This window comes from Lactuca sativa, chromosome 3 (genome assembly GCF_002870075.4).
Source record: "Lactuca sativa cultivar Salinas chromosome 3, Lsat_Salinas_v11, whole genome shotgun sequence".
NCBI classification, from domain to species: Eukaryota; Viridiplantae; Streptophyta; class Magnoliopsida; order Asterales; family Asteraceae; genus Lactuca; species Lactuca sativa.
Genome location: NC_056625.2, coordinates 233814899 through 233821564, shown reverse-complemented (window position 1 = coordinate 233821564; position 6666 = coordinate 233814899).

The following is a 6666-nucleotide window of genomic DNA, read 5'->3' as shown; positions in this document are numbered from 1 at the left end:
CTCGGGAATCTCGGGAGTAAAATCGACCCTCGGGACTTGAGCAAAAAGACCAGAGCTTCGGGTTATAACGGGCACGGAAAACGAGACAAAGTTGTGAGAGAGAGGAGAGAAATGAGCAACATTTTCGGAAAGCCTCGCATCCTATTTATAGGAAGGCTGAACCGCCTCCGAACGCGGGGCGTACGCTCGTACGCAGCGCGTACGCGTACGTCATGCATGACCGAAGCCTCGACTGCCTCGGTTCGGATGGGACGGGTTGCTGGGTACGCGGGTCGGATGGGACGGCGGGTCGGACGGGTCGGAGCTTCGGACGGGTCGGACGGGTTAGAACTCTTCGGATAGCGCGACGTGGACGATCCGAGACCCTCGATCCCAGTACGCGGGGCGTACGAAGGTACGCAGGGCGTACTGCGGTCCAATCCGATGACTCCCCTTCGGATAATACCGGGAATTTATAATTAAATTCTTATTTATTTTAAATAAACTTCAAAAATTCATATCTCTCTCATACGAACTCCGTTTTTGACGTTCTTTATATCCACGCGAAGGTGAGGCCATGATCTACAACTTTCGTTTAGATTCCGTTGGCTAATTCCGAAATTATTTTTATTATTTATTTATTAAAATGACGTGATTAAGGAATTTCTTCAAAATTTCATAACTTCCTCATCCGGAGTCAGATTTGGACGTTCTTTTTATGCACGCAAACCTTGATATGATTCCTATTACTTGATTTGATCCGAATAAGCTTTTAGGAAGGTTACATTTTGACCTAAATTTGATCGGTTTTTCATTACATTGACTCAAAATATCGGGTTGTCACAGTTTACGACCTGGGGACCACTTCCCCATGAGTTTATGGTCGTAAACTCATGGTGTGAAATCCCAATTCGTTTCTTGAAGTCCCTAGTTCAATGGTGGTTGGTTCTATGCTAAGCTCTAGTCAATTGGAAGGGAGAAAGGGCATCATTGCACCCTTATAGGGAGTTTACGACCTTGGGAGATCCTTGGCCGTAAACTCTCATTCAACCATTGATCCTTGATGATTCTAAGCTCTAAACATGTTAAACCTAGTGTACAACGAGTTAGAACAAGAGTACTTACGATCTAGGAGCTTGAATGGTCGGTTTTGGCCAAGAACACTAGTGTGTGTTCTTGGTGTTCTTGGTGAAACTTGAAGATCTACAAAATGGAATGATTTCACGGATGAAATCATGTAAGATCACTAGTTCATGTAAGATATCAACTAATTAGGACAAGCAGCTTACGAGTTTTGAAGATCGGGGATGAAGATCAGGATGGTACTTGAGAGGATTTCAGCCAAGGAAGTGAAAGAATGGAACAAATGGCCAAAATATCAACATATAGGAGGAGTTTACGGCCCACATGGAGTTTACGGCCGTAAACTCCCATGTGGTGGCCGTGAAATCCTTGTCAAGGTGATCTAGACTTGTTCTTTGTACTATAGATCCAGTAGATAAACTCTGACACTTATCCCTTAAGTGTACAAGGCTCAGAACGCTTAAATAAACTCCAAATTGTGCTAAATGATACCATGAATGAGTTTGACTTTCAATGAAGTGTTAGACTGAACAGGATGGAAAATTTCGGGTTGTCACAAGGAATCTCAGGAATAATGTATTCTTCTTTTTCTTACAGTGATGGAGAAGACTCGAACCGAATATGCTTATTTCGATGACTAGATTCTGCCTCATTGAAATCTTGAACTCGAACTTCAGGACCGTGATTGATTGGAATCATCTCTATATCCTCACCGTAGTATTCAGAATCTCTGCCAGCATCTAAATCCTCATCTTCAGTACCAGTGTCTTCATCAGATTGAGAATTACTCTCGGAGTCACTCTGGTTTTGTTTTTCTAAATCAGATGTTCAATCCTCTTCTTCTTCTTCGTCATCTTACTGTAATGGAATTGTTGGGACAACATACGAAAGTTTTCAACACGGAAAGGGATTGTCAATCCATATTTGCATACCCTTTGTAATGCTCCATTCGTCTTCAGGAATTTGATTGAACAATTTCATCGAGGTGAAAGAATGAGCCCAATCATCAGCTTGATCATCATCATAGCCAACAACAAAATATTGAAGAATTAATGCAAACCATCTAGGATATGGGACATGAGCGGATCTTTTAGTTCCTCCAATAATTTTAGCCATTTGATCAAAAATAACTTGAGCAAAATCCAAATGTTTATTCTTGATGACATAGAACATGATACATTGTTCAAAAAGGTTCATATGATCAAGACTCCTTGTGTTGTGAGTAAAAATTTTTCAAGAACAACATGACCTTCCTCTAGGAGGGAGTAGGAAAGTATTCATCCTTAATTGGAAGGCGTAATGCCCTTCGAACATCATTCACAGTCACCAAGATAGTATTCGCTCCATCTCCTATTGTACCAATAATAACTCCAACATCATAGTAGGTAGAAGTATAGTAAAACTCACAAACATGTCGAGGAAGAAACAAATCAACAATATCAACAAGAGCGTAGCTAAGTAGATATTTTATAAGATAATCTATGAAACCTTCAAAACCTTATTCTGAAACTTTATAGGGATTTCAGAAGAGAATGCCACATTTTTTGCCATGATCACGATGGGAGTATCTAGAGATCTAGCAGCTTTGACGACATTTAATGTAGGCACATGCGTGTAGATGATTATAGGATGAGCCATTGTGATTAGGGTTCTTGAGAAGATGAGTGATCGAGAGATTTTGATGATTATTGAGAGCATGAATTGATTGTGAAGATGTTAATCTTACATATATATACCCTAGAGATATGTTGTTCAGAGGTAATCATAAGAGTGAGAAAAATTCACCTCAAATCTCGTAGATATCAAAAGAAGGTGTTTATTCCCAAATTTAAAAAGTATGCGTTTATTAAGATAATCTTCACAGAGACAGTAAATTGACCAATAGGAAGCTTCTCCAAAACAAAAGATATTCAACATCACAACAATAGGGTCATAATCAAGATAAAAATAGTGCAACGGAACAATGGGTGAGATAGGGTATATCACACTATTGTGGTGTTTGCAATAGTATATCATGTACACAGTCTTGCAAACTCTCGTCAATGTATGGTTTTATACACTGAATCATTAAGTGTTTTTATTAAAAGAGAAATGTAAGAATGGTATGACAACGTGTAATATATTCTGGTACAAAATACATCCGCCGACATAGTGTCGAAATTTTGTCAATGTATGGCTAATATAATGAGTCATCAATTCCTTGAATAGATACTTTGTAGGGAGAGTGGGTAGGTGTGTGTAATGTATCACGGTACATGATATACTCATCGACACAAAATTTTCAAGTTCCCATTAGTGTTTGGTGTTTGGTATCTGACGGTGAATCATAAAACTTTTTAAAAGAAATTAAGGGCAAGAAAGGGTTGCTGCGTGTGATTAACTACAGTACATAGTTTAACCATCTACACAAAATTTCAAATTTTTATGAGTGTGTGGTATTGCACAATTGTTGGGAATAAAACCCTAATTGTGATTTGATGAAGAAGATGCGGAAAATAAGAACAAACACAAATATGAGGATATGTCGAATGATCACTTGATTTATTCAATTATGAGGAACAAATTACACTTTAAGAATAAGAATCTAACTCTACAAGAAACCTCACAACATGGCGGCTATATTTTGTCTCACGCTTAACCCTAATAATGAATAATACATGACTATTTATAGGGAAAAGACAAGTCTTGGACTTTTAACCTACACTTCATCAAGGGGGCCCATTGCCATCATCCATGGAGTATTTTGAAACCCTACAATCTCCCCCTCATAGTATGGAATGGATGACAATGCTTCAACTTCCAAAACAAGCATCTAGAAAATAAGAAAAGATCTTGCAACGAGGAATATTTGAAGAAATCCACGAATCTTGATTCTTCAATAGTCTTCAACCATGGGCTTTAGGATATATAAACCAAGCACCGAAGTAATGTCTTTAAACTTCATTTTCGAATGTAATCCCAAAAATCTTCAAGAAAGCCAAACCCGTCATAAAAACCCATTTTAGAACAATGAAACCAAAACACTTCTTGTCTTTCAAGAGCTCCCCCTCCAAGTCACAATGATCTTCAAATAAGCTAACGATATAAGCCACTAAAAATTATCATGTAACAACCCAAATTTTAAGATTCGTAACGCCACTTCATCGAGAAAATACTAGAAGTCGGAGATATAAGAAGTCCTTAGAAGAGCTCGATGAAGAACTGCTACTGTAAATGATACTTCTTTGCAAAAGCTTTAGAAGAGCTCAGTGAAGAACTGCTACTGTAAAAGCTACCTTCATAATTCTACCACAAGCTTTATCAAAAATCTTCAAATTTGAAAAGTCACAAATCCAATTTCGAATGGCCATACCAAATTCTCCTCCCCTATTTATAATTAAAAACGTGATTATAAAGCCTTCAAATGGTCATGAGAATGATCTTGAATGGGTAAAAAATTATTGTGCTCCCCCGCGACAAAAGGATATACATAATGAAGTACAAAATCCGAAAAAGTCGTGAAAATTTGTCGTTGTCACGAAAAACGACTTTCAGAACCGCCAAGACTTGATGAAATCTTTAATTTTCTATTCACGGAAAAATATGTGCTTTAAAAAAATCCAAACTATTCACCAGCCCTTAAATTTGTAAACTTTTGGAATACAGGGCTGAAATTGTCATTTTGCTGAAAGTCGGGGGGCTGAAATGGTAAAACAGCATTATTTTCCCCTTGATTTGTAACAATTTCTGGAAATAAATTTAAAATTGCCAAGTTGGTGAAGTTACAGGGACCAAATGTGTAAAATAGAAGTTATCTTCCCCATTTGATTAAATACGAACGATAGCAACAGCGACTCAAATCAAATATCGATTCGGTGACTAAAGAAGGTTTCCAAACTCCGAACATCCCTTCATTCTGAGCACATAGATCCGAATGCCAGGCCATACAACAACTCAATCCAATTCCGAGCCGACTGGAACTCCGAATCCAGGTTCATTAGTCAAACAATCATACTTCCAATAGCAACTCTGAATCCAGACTCCGAATCAATTCCAAACACAGGCTCGATTCCGATTGCAAATATGAGTTACGATTCCGAGACCTCGTTTCCGATTACATTCGCAAGCGAAACATTCGTACCAAAAAGTCCACAATTCCAATTTTGACTTTTTGCATAGACTTCCAAAATGAGATTCAACACAGTTCATACCATCATCATATGTTCATCATAAGGCGAATATATTCAACAAGCACCCAATCGCTACATTAAAAAATCGACAGAGCACACACGATCAAGGATTCACGAAAATTGGTTCTCAAACAAAACGATTGAAACAAATAGGTTATTTAACCACAAGATCGTATAACAAATAACACGATTGATCAAGTATTGATTACAGAGTGAATCAAAAACAGAAAACACACTATAACGTGAGTTCTATTATCATGAGGATTAAAGCGATTTAAAGCGTTTGTAATCGAAACTTATGAAAAAACACAAACAATTTTGAATCGATTATAATACAAGAGCACTGAATCAATATAAGTCGACACAAATATAAGAACAAGTCAATGAACAGTGAACTAATCAATGGTTTTTTTTTTTTTTTTTTTTTTTTTTGGTTTTTTGGGAAAATACCACTAATAGACATGATATAAGGGCAAATTTATAAATTTAGACACAAAAAACGAAATTTCCACCTATAGACATGCATTCCACGGAGGACCCTCCGCGGACCTCCGCAGAACTATGAAACCTCCGCGAAGAGAGAGTATGCAACATCCCAAAAATACAGGCCAAAAATTTCATTTTTAAATACGTCATTATAAAACCAATAGTGTAATAAATCATCCGTAATATCATGTCATGTCAAAACCAAAGTAGAAATAAATCAACGTGTTATCATAAAATAATATCAGAGTGTAATCCCAAAGATCTCATGTGCGGAAAACCATAGTGTGATGCGTTGCGATCAAGCCGGCTCCTTTCCTTTAAACACGAGTACCTGAAACCAAACCTGAAAACCGTAAGCACGAAGCTTAGTGAGTTCCCCCACTGTACCACATACCATATAATCACATAACATACATATACTGCCGGGCATATCTGGGTGACGACCTAACCCTTCAGTCCTTACGACCGGATACTGCCGGGCATATCTGGGTGCCCGACCTACCCCTTCGGTCCTTACGACCGGATACTGCCGGGCATATCTGGGTGCCCGACCTACCCTTCGGTCCTTACGACCGGATACTGCCGGGCATATCTGGGTGCCCGACCTACCTCTTCAGTCCTTACGACCGGATACTGCCGAGCATATCTGGGTGCCCGACCTACCCCTTCGGTCTTTATGACCGGATACTGGGGACTATTTCACCCCCTATTGCTACCACATAACACATATCACATAGCATCATATCATACTAGCACATAAACATAACACAGGTAGTAGCAACCCCAGATGAATATCACAGAGACAATCATCTATCAGACAACTCCTACTGGTGGGCCGACATTATGGCCGTAGACCCACCGCTACTGGAAGGTAACTCACCTCACACTGCTGAAGTCCAGAAGGCACAATCCCCCACTGACTGAAGTCTCGCAGACTCGACCCCAGCTG